The sequence below is a fragment of the Nomascus leucogenys genome, chromosome 11 (genome assembly GCF_006542625.1).
Source record: "Nomascus leucogenys isolate Asia chromosome 11, Asia_NLE_v1, whole genome shotgun sequence".
Lineage (NCBI taxonomy): Eukaryota > Metazoa > Chordata > Mammalia > Primates > Hylobatidae > Nomascus > Nomascus leucogenys.
The window spans coordinates 63,341,045-63,360,927 of NC_044391.1; the positions used below are offsets into that span (position 1 = coordinate 63,341,045).

Genomic DNA, 19,883 nt, shown 5'->3' on the forward strand with positions numbered 1-19,883 from the left:
ATAATCCCAGCACTTTGGGAGGCCGAGGCAGGCAGATCACCTGAGGTCAGGAGTTCGAGACCAGCCTAACTAACATGGTAAAACCCATCTCTACTAAAAATACAAAAATTAGCCGGGAATGGGGGTGGGCACCTGTAATCCCAGCTACTCAGGAGGCTGAGGAAGGAGAATAGCTTAAACCTGGGAGGTGGAGGTTGCAGTGAGCCGAGATAGTGCCACTGTACTCCAGCCTGCGCGACAGAGCAAAACTCCATCTCAAAAAAAAAAAAACCAAAAAAAAAAAAAAACCAACAAAAAACTTGCAATTCACTAAGCATAATGCTTGTCTAATGTTTCCTGCCTTTGTATATACTTTTCCTTCTGCCTAAACTGGCCCATTCTGCTATTCTGATAATGGCTTGGCCAAATTCCTATTTAGTCATTAAGACCTAGCTCAATAATCTCTTCCTCTTTGAAGCCTCCCTTAGTAGTCCACATAGAACAAATAACTTCAGGCTTTGCCTCTGTGCTACTGCTATATCCAGTACATTTCTCTATTCCTGCCTTTACAACAATATATTGCCAGTAAGTGCTTACATGCCTTCCTCCCTTACGAAACACTGCGCTCTTGAAAAACTGAACCCACTTCTATGTAATGTTTGTATTCCCAGAACCTACCACAATGCCTGGCAAACCACAGGCACTCAATAAAGGTGTGTTGAAAGGAAAACCATGCCACCAAATTGAAATAAAAATGGGAAAGCTTAACATTAAATGGTTAACATGCGTTTGTAAGTGCAATTTCTCCTTACTTTTCAGAGGAGAGAAAAGAAGGCAGAGAATATGCAAAACAGCCCCTATCACTTTGAAGGGAATAAATGGTTAGGAAAAGAGGCAAAAGATGAAAGGTTCTGTAGATCCATTTAAGGAGAGAGAACAACAGAAAACACTGTGAACTGCTCCTAAAGCATCTCTGCAAAAGTGTGTCAACCGTACCCTGGAGCGCTAGCCTCCAGACCAAGGGGCATATTCGACTTTATTTCTGTTCAACCCTCTAACAGTCTGCTGAGAAGGCCCACGAAGGTGTCATTAAGAAATGAAATGCCTTCCTGCAGAATTTTCACACAGTCATTACCATCTGATAGCGTTTGATCTTTGAGTCATGGCTGAAGTGACCCAGATTCAAACTGGTGATTGTTAATGTCACATTTATTAGTTCTTCCTATTGCTACAGCACTTCATAGTCACTTATGAATCTTCTGGGAGACACACCATGGCTCACTGCTGTGTTCATCTGAACAATTCAAAAACTTAATCTCAGATATAATACAGATAGTATAATGCTTCCCGGTGGGCTGCTTATAACTTTGGGTGCAGCCTAATTAGAATGTGAACAAGACCTGAGGTCCTAAGAATTTGCTGAAAAGTGAGTGATTTAATTAATTACAATGCTACTAAAAGGAACATCCAGGCCAGTAGGTATGGTGACATATGCCAACATGTGTTATCAAAGATTAATATAGGAAGAGTTTCACTACATACTGCATAGTTACACCAGCATTTATCTGGGGAGTTTGGAAGATAAAGTTATTAGGGTTATTGAAAATATTAGGAATGCAACTAAAATGAATGTTAGGTTATTTTTATTTTCCAGCAAACCCTCTGTAAGCCTCCCCAAATTAAATCCAGTTTGGTCAATGGGCACGCACATTTTAAACACAGTTCTAATCACTGTGTGTCAACAAGTGAACATGCTAATTTGAGTACTACTTTAAAAATTGTCCACATTTCCCATGTATAAACATAATAACCACATTTGTACTTTTTAGTATAAACACAAGTATGCCACTGTTGTAACAACATTTGATTAATAATTTGCTCTTTAATATCACTGCAATTTTTTTTTAGCTGTCACATTGAACTCCAAGGTAAACTATAAACCAGACTTTTGATCAGGGGAAGTGTATATTCTCTTAGGCCCTCAGGCCTTTAAAACATAGCTATTGTTGAATTTTAACTGGCCACACTGAATAATAAATAAAGCTTTATAAGTTGCACCTGGCTCATATGAATACTTTTGAAATAGACTGTTAAAAAAATTCTAATTTGGGATTTGGGTAGTGAGAATGATGAGACTAATAATAATACTACCAGCTCACATTTGTTATTTATTATCTATCCCCCTGAAGTTATGGCCTCCAAAGTTTTAGAGTCAAGTAAATTTTGAGCTTAAAAAATCATCAGCCTCTCCTCACTTTACAACTGAGGAAACTGAGGCACAGAGTGGGTACGAAGGCCAGAAAATTATGTGACTCATCCAAGATCCCACGCAAGTTAGTAGGAGATGCAATAATTATGTAAAAGCATTTAATATAGAACGCACATAAGCACAGCAATATTTATGAAACCATAAAACATCATCAAACAATTTTGGGTAAGCTACAAGTGCTTGCTTACTTTCCCTTTCTATTGTTCTTTTTTCTTTTCTTTCTAAAAATTTAACTGCAAACATTCATTTATTTAGGAACTGGCAAACCAAAGCTCCTTAGGAAGCTGCATCTCGAACTAAAAGGTAGCTTCCTCATCAGTAAATTGGGATAACCTTGGTCAGACCTGCACATAAAGACAGAAGGAAGATAAATGAGATGAATATGAAAGTGTTTTGTGTACTTTGGAGGTATTAGTCTTACTATAATAAAGAACCCCCAAGTTTAAACATGGTAATTTCTGGATAAATAAGTTGGCTCAACTTCTTAATAGGAAAACGGACTCACTGCCAATTTAGCTCCGGAACTTGAGACATTAAAATAATAATTTCAAGCAACTAGGTTTCCTAGCAAGCTGGTTGAAATCACTTAAAGTATTAGCTTTTCAGCTAATTTAAATTTAAATCAGGAGATTGTTTGAGTGAAAGACAGTCTGTCATCCATGTTTTAACATACATGGCAACATCACAAGCCTCTCTGAAGATTCTACCTCTATTTTTTTTTAAGATTACAGAGTGGCATGGGTGTATTATGAAGAAGGAAGTCACATAGCTTCCTTGTTGCACGTATTCAATCTTCTATTAATATAGCATCCCTTTGCTAGATGATTACATTTCCTTGATCACTTGGGAGTGTGGGAAAGGAAGGAGGGTTATTTGATAAGTATCTTTCCTTCTATTCTATCATGTTTCTCTGGCTTTATTTAGATAAAAGGGTAAACAACTGAGAAACTCCACTTCAGCTGGGGGGAAAAACCCACAAAAATGCTCCAAATAAAATATCTCTATCTCCTTTCTAAAACATTTTTAGCTCAGATAAAAACAGAATACTGGCTACTATTTGTGTTTATTTCATTTCATTTTATTTATTTATTTATTTTGAGACGGAGTTTCACTCTTACTGACCAAGATGGAGTGCAATGGCACAATCTTGGCTCACTGCAACCTCCACCTCCAGGTTCAAGTGATTCTCCTGCCTCAGCCTTGCGAGTAGCTGGGATTACAGGTGTGCACCACCACGCCTGGCTAATTTTTTGTATTTTTAGTAGAAACGGGGTTTCACTATGTTAGCCAGGCTGGTCTCGAACTCCTGACCTCAGGTGATCTGCCCACTCGGCCTCCCAAAGTGCTGGGATTATAGGTGTGAGCCACTGCTCCTGACCTTATCTTTATTTTATATACAACATTAAAATGGCAGTAGGCAAAACAGTACAGAGGTATCTTCAGGGAACAGATAGCTATCACAATAAATATCTAACAGTGCTATGAAAAAAGGTACAGTAGCTTAAGAGGATTGGGGGGTGCTAGATGGTGACTGGGAAAAAGCAGGGATGCTGCTATTTTTTACAGGGTGACCAGGGAAGGCTGACATCAGATGACTTTTGAGCAGAGACCTGAAGGGACAGAGTGAGCTGTGATTTCACATGTCTTGTCTTTTAACATTAGCTTAAAGTCCAGTACAAACAAGGAGATCTGCTGTGAAACTTCAGGAAAGTCAAATCTGCAAATATTAAGGCTTTATACAATACTCTGAAGCAGCTCTCAATTTATTTCAATTAATCCTTGAACTGTCTAGCTACAGTTAAGTATTTTTCCTAAAATGCCTCACAGTATTTCTTCACATAATAACTAAAAGAGAGTTTTCCAGTTATACGTGCAAACAACCCAGGTAGATAATTCAGGTAGAATTTTCCATTCTGAGACCCTGATGGTTTGATTTGGCAGAGGGCATACGGTAGGAAGAAGGTGCTAAAGCTAGCTGATTTTGCCACTGGCCACGTCTGTATAGTGTAAAAGTTCAAAGGAAATTGGATAGTTAGCCAGGTTTCAGAATAGTGAGTTTTAAAGTTCTTCTTTTAATTAAAAACCAAACAAAACAATAATAAAACCTCCCCCAAAATGGCAACAAACAGCAACAAATCAAGTAAAGTAGGTATCATATGTCTTCTTTATTATTATTATTTTTTTGAGATGGAGTTTATATATATATATTTTTTTTTGAGATAGGTTTTGCTCTTATCACCCAGACTGGAGTGCAATGGTGCGATCTTGGCTCACTGCAACCTCCACCTCCCGGGTTCAAGAGATTCTCCTGCCTCAGCCTCCTGGGTAGTTGGGATTACAGGCACCTGCCACCATGTCCAGCTAATTTTTTGCTGTTTTTTAGTAGAGGTGGGGTTTTACCATGTTGGCCAGGCTGGTCTTGAACTCTTGGCCTCAAGTGATCCGCCCGCCTCGGTCTCCCAATGTGCTGGGATTACAGGTGTGAGTCACCACACCTGGCCCCAGATACATTTAAAAACCTTTACAGTGATTTGACCAGATTATATTTCTTAAACTGACACAGAAAATTGGAATTCATTCATTCAACAAATACGGATGCTCAAAAAGTGAGGAAACACAGGATCAATTTATTTTTCAACAGTATATTAATTATACTTTTGAATAATATGCTCAACATCTTTTTCTGTCAACCTCCAGATATGTTTCCAGTTGAAGTAATTCCAAATTTAAAGCAATGAGATCAGTTGTTAACCTGCAGAAAAATACAATAAATGCACCGTGGAGTATGCCTAAAGTCTGGAAACTGAAGGAAAATAATGTATTTACTATGTTGTTTTTCAGATAAACAATTATGTTCATTGTTTTAAATTTGGAGGTACTTTGTGCGAGAGGTGTTTGGAAGTCGGCAAAATATACACGGAGCATATTATTTGAAAACATAACAGTATATATATTTTTAAGTTTCTTGACTTTTTGGGCTCCCTGTATTTGTCAAGTGTCTACTATGCGCCAGGCACTGTGGTAGGCATGAGGCGTGCAATGGTGAACAAACATGGTTCCTTGTGATTAGCATCTACTCACAGGCACAGAACGTAGATCTTCATTTCCAGGTTGAAATGACATCTATAATATTTTGACAGCAAAATATCAATGACTACTTTTAAGGAATAAAAGCAGTCATTAAGAGTGAATAAATGAACAAAAGAGAAAGGAAGGAAGGACAGATGGACGGAAGGAAGGAAAGAAGGATGCAGAAAGGGAGAGAGAGAGTAAGGAAGGGAGAGAAAGGAAAAGGAAAAGGAAAGAAAAGCAGGCAGGCAGATAATTTGGTCTAGTAGGATTAGAAACAAATTTTGGAACGAGAAAGACACCTTAGACATCACCTAATTTAATGGCTCAGCAGCAGTTGTACATTGGAATCACCTGAGGAGATTGTTCAAGCTAAAAGTGCAAGACTGCACTGAAAACCTACTGCATTAAAATCCGTGTATTTGTATTTAGATGTGTGTGATTCAATCCTTTGATTAATATGCACTGATCTAGTCTAATTCCCTCATTTTATATATGAAGAAACTGAAGCCCAGAGAGGCTGAGAAACTGGCTCAAAAATCACACAGTTATTGTACTAGTCTGAGTTTTTTGGTTTTTAATCCAAAAAACTGTTAAAAAAAAAAAACTGGCTTTTTCTGTACTATTATAGTACATCCCTCCACTACTGTCTATTTTGGGATCTCTGCTTGAGAAAAAGACAGGATAAATCGACAAAGTATTTCATTAAAAGTTATGGAACTAGGCCAGGTGAGGTGGCTCACGCCTGTAATCCCAGTACTTTGGGAGGGCGAGACGAGTGGATCACTTGAGGTCAGGAGTTCAAGACCAGCCTGGCCAACATGGTGAAACCCCGTCTCCACTAAAAATACAAAAATTAGCCAGGCGTGGTGGCATGTGCCTGTAATCCCAGCTACTTGAGAGGCTGAAGCAGGAGAATCTCTTGAACCCAGGAGGCGGAGGTTGCAGTGAGCTGAGATCATGCCACTGCACTCCAGCCTGGGCAACAGAGGGAGACTCCATCTCAAAAAAAATGTTATGGAACTAAAGCAAAGAAGCCAGTGTCCACAGGCAGCATAAGCAGTAACAAAAAAAGATCCATGATACACTACCATAACCTGGTTGCCTCCTGCCTAAACAGCCAAATCAGGCTAGTTTAAAACACTCTCACACAAAAATCATAATTCCTATCAGTTTCTCATTTCAGCACTGCAATGAATAATAATTTTGGTTTCCGTGGGTAAGGAAGGGGAGGGAAAGAAAAAAGAGTGATTTTTCTGATTTATTCCCAAAATTCAGAAGGTTAAAAAAAATATGTTCCCAGTACCTCAATATGGAGAAAGCCTGGTCTGCTTTTAACACTTTTGGCAGTACTTGAGGACATGTTTTTGGCTATTAGCCTGCCAAGCTGTTTAAGCTTATAGAAGGCCCACAAAGGGAACTTGTATGATTAAGTTAGTTAAACACAAACATCTTCTCTGTATATTTTATTCCCTCCCTTCACATTCATGAAACATAAAAGGCTAAAGCAATTCAGAACTAGGTGAGGGGGGCAAGTTATTTATCACTTCAGCTCCTTTCTCAAGGCTTGTGTAAATAAGAACTGGGGCAACTCAATGAAATTATTCATATGATCCTTGCAGTGAACAAAGCTTAGCATCAGAAAGCAGTTGAAAATTCCTATGAAGCATATGTATTCTCTTAAAAGAAACATCTGTGATTCTCTAATGCACTTCAGACCTAACTTTATCTCTTTCTAAAAATCATGTAACATGCATATACTTCAAGCACTGAACATACATATTAATTACATAGTCACAGAAGAATGTAAAATGTAATCTCTTTTTGACATACATTATAACACGTATTTCAACATTAGAGCACTAAGCAGTCTTCTTATGTAGAACCTAAAATTCTCTAAATGATTTGAAAGAGATATTTCAAAGCAAAACAACATACCATACTACATAGTGCAAGCTTGTCCAACCCACGGCCCGTGGGCCACATGCAACCCAGGATGGCTTTGAATGCAGCCCAACACAAATTTGTAAACCTTCTTAAAACATTATGAGATTGTTGTGTGTGTGTGATTTCTTTTTTTTATTTAGCTCACCAGCCATCGTTCTTATGTTTTATGTGTGGCCCAAGACAATTCTTCTTCCAATGTGGCCCAGGGAAGCCAAAAGATTGGACACCCCGAATTCTAGCCCCTTTTCAGATCCCAAATTAGGAACTTAGATTATTCATGCATGTAAATAGGATAGTTGGAAGTATCAATTGTAGTTAACAAGTTATGAGTTTCTTCCGAAAATTGCCATATTTGCTTATCAGTGAAATAAAAGAAACCAAAGAAGTACAAATGCCCTTGGTGAAACTATACATGGCTTAAAGCAGTTTACTATTATTAGATTGAAACTCGTGTGTGTGTGTGTGTGTGTGTGTGTGTACACAGAAGACAGCATTTTAACTGGGGCAGAGGAGTTGGCCAATATAGAAAAAGGTTTTAATAGACTTTCTATTTCAACCATAGTTACTGTGGGTTTTGTCTCTATAGCAATGGGCCTGGGTAAGGTGGATGTGTCTGGCAAGCGAGGGTGTTCAGCTGGTAAAATAACATAAACCTCATTTTACCTCTAGTTGAGCAAATTTCCTCCAAGAAGGTTTGCTTAATCGAAAGACAATTTCCAAGGATAAAGGGGATTTAAGGGAAAACTCTAAGCATCTTTTGGTGTGCTATTCTTCGCAGTACAGTACTGTGCTAAGTTTAACCTCACACCTTCTCCTGTATTTCATCAAAGGCCTCCAACAGCATTAGTTACTGGTAGTACTTTGGATTTAGGCAGTCACCTAACCTCCAGGATCTCAATCATCCCTAGCAGCATAGGCTAATTTCAGCTGTCTCTACAGGGGCTACATGAAACATGGCATTCACAGATTTGGATTATACAGTACTATTTATTACATGATGGAAGATTTCCAAAGATGCCAGAAGAGATGTTGGCATTTATGCAAGTCAACTACTGTTTGACCCAAAGAAGCACTATATTCTATAGGATTTTTTTTTTTTTTTTTGAGACGGAGTCTTTCTCTGTCCCCCAGGCTGGAGTGCAGTGGTGCGATCTCGGCTCACTGCAAGCTCCGCCTCCTGGGTTCACGCCATTCTCCTGCCTCAGCCTCCCGAGTAGCTGGGACTACAGGCGCCTGCCAACACGCCTGGCTAATTTTTTGTATTTTTAGTAGAGACGGGGTTTCACCGTGGTAGCCAGGATGCTCTCGATCTCCTGACCTCGTGATCCGCCCGCCTCGGCCTCCCAAAGTGCTGGGATTACAGGCGTGAGCCACTGCGCCCGGCCTCTATAGGATGTTTTTGCCAGGATTGAAAGAGCCTATGTGAAAACACCTTAATTAGGACCATCTTAGCACCTCACCTCTTGGATACCCTCTAGCTTCAGGTGTTATGTTTCAGGTGGGCCAAAATTGTCCTGGAAACAGAACTCCCCAGTTCTATTACCTGTCCATTTACTCCAAGTCCTGAGAGTGTATATTTTCTTATTTTCAGATCTAATAAGTCAAATATATCTGGTAGCTATTAAAAGATTTAAACCACCAGTTTTAAAAGGTTTCTAAAAAGCATTCAGTGTTCAGAGATTTCAAGCCCACAGAGGAGGCAGATTTGGAGAGTTTACTTCCAATAAAATCGTGAAATTATGTGCTGATTCCCCTCTATCCCCCATTTTAAGAATATTCTTATTGAGATCTCTCTACCTTTTTAATGTTCTTTTATAACACTTCTTCATAGACCCACAAGAAGAAAAATAGAGGAATCTGGAAAAAAAAAGTGTACCAAATGATCTCCAATAACCTAAAAAGATAATTATATTGATATGTCCCTAAAGAGGGAGACAGGCAAACTTGAAAACATTAGCTACTTACAATATGCTGTAAGATAACCTTTTCCCCTTTACTTCTTTGGGGTAATCCAAACTGCTATAAATGTTTCTTTAAAATTCCTTTATTAAAAAGTTTGTTATGCTTGCTCAAAGAAAATGGCTATCCTAGAAAACTAGGGCCAATATTATAGCACATTAAGTGGTGGCTACTTTACATTAGACTTCTTTTTTTTTAAAGGCAACAAAAATGGGGGGAAAGGTGGTTATAAAAAACATCACAGGAAACCAAATAGCCAATATTTAAATTAAAAGCAATCACAGCCTGATTCTTGGAACACACTTCGAAATGCTTTTTGGCATGCAGCTGCTACATGCCGCCAATATTGTGTGTAATTGGAAACATTTCAAACAGAATTGTTACCAAAGTCAAAGACCATAATTGCAAGCCCGGGGATCTCTGCCTCAGATAAAAGAAGGGCAGCTGAGCAAGAGTGCTCGGCATGGAGGACTCTACTTACGGGTCTGCATCTCACGGCAATATTTTCATTGCATTACTGACAGATCTTTCTTCCAGAGACCCAATGAGAAAAGGACACAGAGAGAAGCACACGCAAAGCAGAAGCTGGTGAGTGCTATAAATCAGCAGCTGGGACAAAACTCTTAGAAAGGAGTCCATGACTTCAGTACCAGAACAACTGAAATAACACAGCCCTAACTTTTTTTTTTTTTTTCTGAAGTGTAATCCACTAGAAATGAAAGGCATCTCTCCCAAGAGTTTACCCCAAATCTATCAGTGAGAAAAATGCAACTGCTGTTGAATTGGTCAGTTGACTTTTAGGCTCACTTAGGACCAAACTTAGGGGAGAAGAAAGTTAAGTAAAGGCAAATGATAGCTGCTTGCTAGTTTGCAGCTCTACATTTTAAAATGTTTACATTGGCTTCTGCCTGGCTGACATTTTTACTTTTATTTTATACGTAAAATCTCTCTTTATAGGAGAATGAAGCTGGAAAGGTCTAATCGGTTCAGGCTGGGCAATCATTCTTGTTCCTGGAGAGGTCCCTTCAAAAATAACCAAAATGCATTTAGATTTTAGTCTAAACAAGTGCATAAAACAGAGACATAGGAAGAATTATTACATTCTGAGAGGTCTGATCACCCTCCCCACCCCCCACAACCGGAAATAGTCAATGCCAGTGGACCAGTGGCTCAGGAATGGTTCTCGGAAAAATTGTGTCATTCTGGCATACAGAAAAGTGATCTGATTATTCTATCACATCTCTGTGCCAGAAGTGTCATGACATCAGCGTGCTCCAACCTGTAAAGCCTGTCTGGTTCGCCATCCCTGTTTCAGGAGAGAGGGGAAGGCGGGGGAAATAGCAGCTTACTCGGATTCCCCATACAATTTTAGGCCAGGCTTTTTTCACTGCTCCAAAATGTTCATTCATCAACACGTAGGTAATTAACCTCCACTTCAGTTCAGCATGACCATAAACAAGGGGATGTGGTTACCAGTTACTGGGGCAGATGAGGCGCTACATTTGTGTGTGTCCAGAGATGGGGAAGTCAGAGGCTTGGGGCTGCTCCAGATTCCTCAATGCCATCTTGGTCCTTGGCACGTGTTGTGGAGCGCTGGTTCCATAGGCTGCATGAGGTTTCGAGGAACTGCAACAATGCAGGACTTGGCGCCCAGATTACCATACTTCCCTCTCTCAACTTGCTTGCTCACACCAACCTTCTAAAGATATTATTGTGCAATCCAATAATCCTTTCTTCTGCGACCAGAAGAAAAAGAAGTAATGGTCCCTTAAAACACCAATCAACCAACAAAGCAACCCAGAAACACAACCCTTTCACTTTCCTAACTCCTTCTCTTTATTGTAGAATAATCATATATAGATTTAAGCAATCTTAATATTCTCTCACTAATAAGGGTTAAACAGTTGGTATTATTTTACATAACATGGAGATGAAAGAGACAGCTATTTTTTCCAAGGGGGAAGAGTCCATTCTAGTCAAGTGATACTTTCAACATTTCTATTCACAGATGAGAATCACTTTGATTTTTTAAAATTACCTTTTTTTTTTTTTTTTTTTTTTTCCAGAGATGGGGTCTAACAGTGTTGGCTGGGCTGAATTTGAACTCCTGGGCTCAAGCGATCCTCCCCAGTAGCTGGGGCTATAGAGCCAAGCACCACTGCATGTAGCTTTCCTGTCTTTCTTTAAAAGGAAAAATTCGCTCTTTACAAACTAGTTTAACCAGGAAATTAACTGCAGTAACTAGAATACAAGTAATGATAATCTTTACTGAAAATTGTTTCCCATAATATTAGAGAGCCCAAAATATAGGTATAGGCCATTAAGAGAGTTACTTAATTACTGGAAAATACTTTGCAAAGATTCTTGTTCCATTTCATAAGTATTATAGACAATCACTCATAATACTTAATTCTTTGTATTTTGCTTTCAAGCAATTATAAGAGATTTTAGAGAAATTATGATGCAACTTTTAAAACTTACATTTCAGCTTAATTTTTAAAAGCCTTAAAGAAACTACAAAATTTAACTTTTTTGGTCTTTTCAGAATTATCAAAGGAGAGAATATTAGGAACAACTAGACTTAACTACCTCTGACTCTAAAGTTAAGAGTTCAGCTATTAACCCTATAGGGGATCTTTATTTCTCCCTAGCTAATATTAGATTTTATTTGGGGGACTCAAGCTGACTTATTACACCACCACCCACCATGGACAAATAGTGCTTCCATGGACCTTGATTATAAAAACATAATAAGCTTTTTAAGCTTCACTGGTGTTACTGGCAGAACTGATTGAATCTGTCACTTTCGTAAAATATATCATTTTTCTTTTTAAAACCTATGAACAAACAGGCTCACTCAGTGATAACTCGCCAATTAGTACCAAATTAAAGATGGAAAAATTAATTTACTAAGCCTATTCAGTTGCATCAATATGTCTATCTCTATAAACTATCCAGTTTTTCCTTGCTTTTTCCCTCCCTCTCTCCATCCCTCCCTCTTTTCCTTCCTTCCTTCCTTTTGAGGCTTATTTATAAGAATGAATCATACTATGTTAGCCAGGACTTATTAAACTTGGAGATTTTCGAGTTCATCAGCAAGTGTGCAAACCCTTAACTGTGGGTAACATCCATTTATTTGTAGCACCTTTTGGTTTTAATATGTAGAGCACATGCATTGTTAACCTCTAAATCCTTTGTATAAACATTTCTGGAAGAGCTTGTAAAATATCTCCTTCTGTGTTTCCTGACTCGCCAGTTGATGGCATTTAGAAACCCTCTGGTACCAGCAGGTGCTGTATTTTGCTTTCTTCAGACTCCAGCTGGGCTACAATGACAGATTCCTGTCCCAGGCCAAGCCTATTCCACCAAGGCTAGGACCACATTGGAGGCAAACTGAACCAGGCTCCACCAGACAGCAAGACGAATGGCTGCTGTTTAAGTTTAAAATCCCCTGGTGGGAGTAAATATTGTTCCAGAGAAAAGGCTTGACAAATATTGCGTCATCCTTACAGAACTGTCTTGATTAAAGCAGAATCTTTGGATTAAGGTGATGCTCAATTCAAAATGTATCTATCTTGCTGTCATGGGATTTTTTTTTCCTTTCTACAGTCTGAAAACAGACATAATGTTGGGGACGGTCAAACAAGGCTGCCGGCTCCCAAGGGGCTAGAGTCCACTCCTGATAGAAGGCGGCTGAACACTGACACTTCACTGAGGATAATGGAGACAGCAAAGGCTTAGTGGGGAAGGGCCAGTTGTCACCTAAGTGACAGGCAACAGCTGAGCTCACACATCTGGAGCCGGAGTACGGCAAACACTAGCAACCCTCACCAGTCTACACCTTGGGCCTGTCTGAAAAGACAGATGGAAGTTCCCTCTACTCCAAAACTACATTAAAAAATGTCTGATGGTGAACCACGTCAATTATATAACATCAACTGCAGGCACAGCCTTCCGAAGTACTGATTAAAACGAGGCAGTAGACAACACTGTATGTATGAACAGATACAAGATACAATTTCATTGATTTGTCATTCATAAAACTTATCCTAAAAGACACATATACATGCATCCATTTGATAGCACAAATGCATGTGAACTCTGCAGGAGAGGCAGATTTTTACAGGTTTTTTTGGTTGTAGTTGTTGGTGGTTTTTTTTTTTCCTTTAGGTTCCCGTGGTGTGTTTGCCTTGGTTCATAGCCTGTTCTGCCGCTGATACCCTTTTAAAAATCAGCAACCAAACGTGTTCGGCTTGTGATCCTGAACCTTCCTTAGGCAAGCTGGAACTCAGCGTGATGCAGCCGTCCTCCCTCTCTCCCAACCCCCAACCTCGTTCTTCAGCCTCCTGAAGACAATCTGCGAACAATTTTCCCAAAGTCCCAAGAATAACACAGCACTGCCAACAGTCACTGGCGATGCCGTTTGTTTTTCTTAGAGGGTAATGAAAATTTAACAGCTTTCTGCTGCATCCTGAGTCCCGCTCCTAATAATTATTAACATGCCCAGTTTCTTCAACTTTTTCTACCTCAAGAGAGGAAAACGCTCCCATTTTTTTTTTTCCTATATCTGTGCTACATTCAGAAAACACCATCGCGGGGCAGGGGATTGGGGAGAGTGGTGGGAGTTGATTCGCCCCTGCCAAAAAGCCACCAGCCCTTTCCCCAGCGCGAGAGGAGAGAATCGGGACCCTCCCTCCGGACGCCAGTAGGTGACAGGCGATCCTAAGCGGCGGGAACACGCCAACGCACCCTCGCCTCCCGGCGCCCCGCATCGCCCCGACCCTCGGGCTACAGAACCTGTTTCCACGCCGGAGAAAACCAAGGGAAGAGTTGGTTGTGATGCAGCAAACAGGAGCCATGCGGGGAGCCTCTGCGGAGCCCTCGCGATGCTGCAGCCAATATCTGCTTTCCCTGTCTACATAGCCCAACAAACCGATTATGACCTTCTCCCTGATCTTCTGCGACACCGACCCAGTCTGGGTGTCAGAGACGCCGGCGGTGCCAGCGAAGGTGCCCGGCCCTGCCCCTGCGGCGCTCGCCCCCTAACACCGCGCCGCAGCCCCCTCTGCGGAATCCGCTAGGATCCGGGCTGCTACTCACCTCGCGCGAGGGAGACGCAACTCGGCTGCACTGTCCTCGGCGCTGCGGCGGGGCTGCGGGGCTGCGGGGCTGCGGGGCTGCGGGGCTGCGGGGCTGAGGGGCTGCGGTCCGCGGCGTCAGGGGTGGGCGAGGGTGAGCAGCGCAGGAACCATCCAGAGCCCAGAAAGTCTCCGTGCCGGCCGCGGCGCGTCTCGGGGAAGTCAGCGCAGGCTGCGCGAGGCTGGCATGTTCCGAGCGCGCTGTCGGGCGGCGGCGGCCGCGGGAGGCGGCGCTGGCAGCTGGGCTGCAGGCAGAGTGCGCTCGGGCTCTGGAGCCGCGCGCCGCGGCGCCACCGCGCACCCCGCCCTCGGCCGCGGGGCCCGGCGCGAGCGAAAACGCGGAGTGCGGACGCCACCGCGGGATCGAGGCCGCTGGGCGCGCGCCCACGCGTACCCCGGCTCGGCCCCGAAAGCGAGGTCGGGCCCGGCTCCGGCCGCGCCAGGGCGCAGGGCTGCGAGCAGGGCTGGGACCCGCTCCGCGCGCAGCCAGTGGGGCAGAGCAGCAGGCGGATTATGCGCAGGGAGAAAGAAGTTCACCAACCGCGGCCCAGATTCGCAAGTGCGGCTCGCTGGGAGCCTCTGCCCCGCCCCCGATTATATGCCTTTTTTTTAAACCAACAATCCCGATGGACTGAAACACAGGAAGAATGAAGGGACGGGGTTGGGGGTGGGGGAGAGACAAACCCAATTTCCTCTGATCAAACGATTTGGGTAGGGGTGCCTATTTGAGTTCCTTCTCCTTTGCGGGGTGTGTGAAGGGGGCAGTTAATTAAACACTTAGATTCCTTCCGGCGCGCCTCACCGCGCTGGGGACCCGTTTGGACTCGATCCTGTCTCGTGTAATCCCACAGGCTGGTCTGAGTCTTTGCCCCGGAACCGGAGGAGTGATCTTGCAGAGCAAGAAGCCAAAGTTCAGCCTCTAGTCCGTTCCCTTCCCCGCCTCGACGGCGCTGGTCGTCTCCATGAAAACTCAGTGTGGGGGGTCGTGCCCGCGAAAACCTCAGCCCACTGCAATGTCCAGAGCCTGACCCAAGTGAGCGTGGCGCACTTAAAAGCGGGTTCAAAGCATCGATCCGAACACGGTAACAATCTTTCTTTGGCCAAACTACTCTCCACGTTTTCAGTCTGCTCAATTCCCAGAGCTGGGCTCTCAGGTGCACTCACCCACGTTGAACTGGGGCTCAGCCTGTTTGAAAGTTCTGTCCTGACATTTGTGTCACACTAAACCTTAGAACCCCCCACCCTCTCCAGTTCCGGATCTGTGGAGTCTCACCATGTGGGTACTATTTCCCTGGGCTGCAGAGGGCAGACACAGGCGGCAGCTGTTAACCTGAACTTGACAGGCGCCTCTGCAAAGCCAGGGCTTCCTTAACCTCTCCATCCTCTCCACAACGCTCTAGAATACTGTATCATCTTCCAGGAAGATGAGGATGTGTGTGGGGGGAGTGTGGAGGGAGGTGTTGACTGATGCAATTTTTATCCCTTTAAGAAAAATCAGAACTGCCAGTCTCAGAATTTCTCAGAACACCAAGTCTTTTCGATTTTCATTGGGAATAAAGCAAAGGAATACTCAGCAAAAATGGAGCCGATGAGAAAGAGAATGTAAGGAAATAAAGGCAAATGGAGGAGGAAATGGTCTAAATCCAGGAAAATGTTTGGCTTCAGCACTGTGCTCTGTAATTCTGACTCAGATCTCCCCACGCTGTAGATACTTTCTCCTGTCTAGATGCCCAGGCAGAGTTCCTGAGCTCAGATCACTCAGGAAACAAGGCTGTTGCTTTTGAAATAATTCCACTTGCTAGTGGTTTTTGTTGTTGTTGTTGTTGTTTGTTTTTGTTTTTTTGAGACAGAGTTTCGCTTTTGTCACACAGGCTGCAGTGCTGTGGCGCGATCTCGGCTCACTGCAACCTCTGCCCCGCCCCCGTGTTCAAGCGATTCTCCTTCCTCAACCTCCCGAGCAGCTGGGATTAGAGGCGCATGCCACCACGCCCAGGTAATTTTTGTATTTTTAGTAGAGATGGTTTCCCCATGTTGGCCAGGCTGGTCTCGAACTCCTGACCTCAGGTGACGAGAATCTGGGAAAGAACAAACCAGGTTTTCTTGCCCCTCAGCATTTTATTGGAATTGGCCTTTGAAGTTGTGTCTGTTTATCTTGCTGGGGTTACAAATGCTTCTATTAAGCTATCAACTTTTAGGTTCTATCTAACCTCCAGAACTGCCAAAGAAAATTTCACTACCTGCATAGGTGAAATAAGATTTATTTCACCTATGGAGGTAGGGAAAATGACTCCTTTTAAGAGCAGAGAGTCCACTAGTCCACTGTTTGTTAGTGTCTTTGGGTGCCTGTTGATCGTCTCTATCAAAACCTCCAAATGAAAGCAGTTTCCCAACAAATGCAGTGGAACACAATCAGTGGGGGATAGAGTGGAGGACAGCATCATTTACCTCCCACAGCCACATCTTCATGAGAAAGTCCTCTTCAGTGGGCCAGTAGGCATTTGGAGCAGACAGAGCTGGTGGAAGAACCTCATGGAAAGCATAGTTATACAGCCTGCACTCAGATCTCCCTGTTAATTGGGGAAATTGTTACCTTATGGTAAGAAATGAGTCTGACATCAGAGGACTTATTGCTTTACAGTGACTTCACAAAGGTTTTATTTGTTGAGCATCTATTATGTGGAGCAGACACCCTGAGCACTGTAGATGATACACGGTCATTCCCTCTAGAGGATTACTGCCTCTTTGGACGGTGTGCTGGGCAGCATCTTTTGGATCCATTGCAAAGGTGAATACTTGGCCTTCAACCAGGATTCATAAAATTACTCCGGCCAGTGCATGTGATGCTCTGGGGTCACAACAGTCTGATTTCAAATTTCAGCTCCACCACTTACCAAATGTAGCCTGGGGTAATGTAGTTAACCTCTCTCAGCCTTAGTTTCTCATTGGTAAGTGAGGGTAATAATATTCAGCTCAGGGAACTGTTGGGAAGATTGAATGCTGCAGAAATCATGGGAACGTTTGTATGTCATTTTATAAGCCATCTTCTCACAAGCACCCTTCTCTATAGCAGCCTCCATGCAAAATCCCACAAGTAGAAAAGAACTGTTTTTTATTTAATCTGAAAAAGCATTCTTCATTGTGAACTCTTGAGTTGCTCCTGGATCTCTTTTTCTTTTTTATTTTTTCTGAGTCTCTTTTATTAATGGTGTTATTTTCTTTGTCTTTACAAAGCAACATGGTGTCATATCTTTTGTAAGAAATCAATTCACTTAGAGAATGTCTACTTTTCTTTTTTGAGACAGCCTTGCTCTGTCACCCAGTCTGGAGTGCAGCGGTGATCACAGCTCACTTCAGCCTCAAACTCCTGGGCTCAAGCAATCCTCCCGCCACAGCCGCCTGAGTAGCTGAGACTACAGGCATGCACTACCGTACCTGGCTAAGTAACTTCTTTTTATTTTATTTATTTATTTGAGATGGAGTCTTGCTCTTCGCCCAGGCTGGTGTGAAATGGCACGATCTTGGCTCACTGCAAACTCTGTCCCCCGGGTTCATGCAATTCTCCTGCCTCAGCTTCCCGAGTAGCTGGGACTACAGGTGCATGCCACCAAACCCAGCTAATTTTTGTATTTTTAGTACAGACAGGGTTTCGTTATGTTGGCCAGGCTGGTCTCGAACTCCTGACCTCAGGTGATTCACCTGCCTTGGCCTCCCGAAGTGCTGGGATTACAGGCATGAGCCACTGAGCCTGGCTACAACTTCTTTTAAAAATAACATTTTTGTGTGTTGAATTGTGTCCTCCAAAATTTCATGTTGAAGTCCTTACCTGCAGTACCTCAGAATGCAACCTTATTTGGAGATAAGGTCTTTGTAGAGTTAATCAAGTTAACATGAGGTCACTAAGGTCAGTCCTAATCCAATATGACTTTTATCCTTATAAAAAGGGGCAACTTGGGCAGGCATGGTGACTCATGCCTATAATCCCAGCACTTTGGGAGGCTGAGGTGGGAGAGTCACTTAAGCCCAGGAGTTTGAGATGAGCCTGGGCAACAGCCAACACGGGGAGATCTTGTCTCTCCAAAAAAAAAAAAAAAAAGAAAAGAAAAGAAATCGCCAGGTGAGGTGGCATGGGCATGCACCTATGTTCCCAGCTACTGGAAGGCTGAGGCAGAACAATCACTTGAGCCCAGGACATCGAGGCTGTGGTGAGCCATTATGGTGCCCCTGCACTCTAGCTTGGGCAATACAGCGAGACCATGTCTCAAAAAGAGGTGCGGAGGAGAATTTGGAGACAGACATGCACACAGGGAGAACACCACGTAGAGGTGAAGGCGGAGATCAGGGTGATGCTTCTGCAAACCAAGGAACATCATTGATTGCCAGCAAATTACCAGAAGTCAGGAGAGAGGCATGGAACAGATTCTTCCTCACAGCTCTCAGAAGAAACCAACCCTACCCACACCTTGATCTCAGACTTTCCACCTGCACAACTGTAAGACAATAAATTTCAGTTGTTTCAGCCACCCAGTTTGTGGTACTTTATTATGGCAGCCCCAGCAGACTAGTACAATACCCAACCATGTCATGCTCTGAATGTGTCCTGGCTCACTAAAGAGGATTTTCATATTTAGATGAAGAATTCATGACAGTGTGGGCCACAAGCTTGAGAATTAAGCAACAATCGGACAGTGTTGGCAGTCTTTGTTTGATTCCCAGGTCTGTTTGATTCCTAGGATTTGCTTGGCATCTGTTTGCTGTGTCTCTTGTTCATCCACATCTGGGACTCCTTTCTTTGACTTGCAGACCCAGCCCCACCCAGTGTTTGCAGGGTGAATCAGTGTTGACCCTATAATGATCTGCAAGGGCCTGGCTGGCAGGCGTGCTCCCGGGCTGAAAATCCTACTTACGCTCTTCAGGGCTTTCAGGATAGACTGTACACTCCTTGGATTAGTTCTAAAGGTCTTTTATATTTGCTCTGTGTCTATCTCTCTGGCTTATTTTTTTTTTTTACTACTCTCCACCCCTGTTTGCTCTAACCATATTGAACTATTTACAGTTCTTCAAAAGCATCAGGCTGTTTTATGACTCTGTGCTTTGAAAATACCTAGAATGTTACCCACTGAAAATTGCCCTCTTTATTAGCTAACTCTTGCTCATCCTTTACCATTCGACTCAAACATCACCTTCTTGGTAGTCCATTGATGTGCATTATTTATTGTTTTGTCTGCCAAGCTTGTTTCTCCTTCTTTGTAATGCCCCCGATTTCCCTTGAGGAACCACATTCTCCCACTGTCAGCGCACATGGATTAGTTGGACACTCATCCGTGGTTTTGGCGTTAGGATCAGGTGACCCAGACCTGGAAAATTACAGCACTGGATCCCCTGACCAAAAGATTAGTTCAGGGATGGGCATGTGACCCACGTCAAGTATTAGGATTTGTGCATGAGCTTTTAGTGATTCCACAACAACAACTTCAACAAGTATTTATTGATCACTTATGTACCAGCCACCGCCTTGCTGGGAA

The 19,883-nt window shown here is 42.8% G+C and overlaps 1 protein-coding gene across 2 annotated transcripts in view; it reads right to left on the bottom strand.

The window, feature by feature from the left end:
• Nucleotides 1-14,644, bottom strand: part of PRICKLE1 (prickle planar cell polarity protein 1) — a 131,148-nt gene extending 116,504 nt beyond the window's left edge. The window contains exon 1 of one of the 2 annotated variants that reach the window (XM_003252283.3): nt 14,324-14,644. The gene's annotated coding sequence lies outside the window, so the exon portion shown is untranslated. The remainder of the gene's footprint in view (nt 1-14,323) is intronic. The other variant, XM_030822645.1, reaches the window with a different exon arrangement.
• Nucleotides 14,645-19,883: the final 5,239 nt, after the last annotated feature.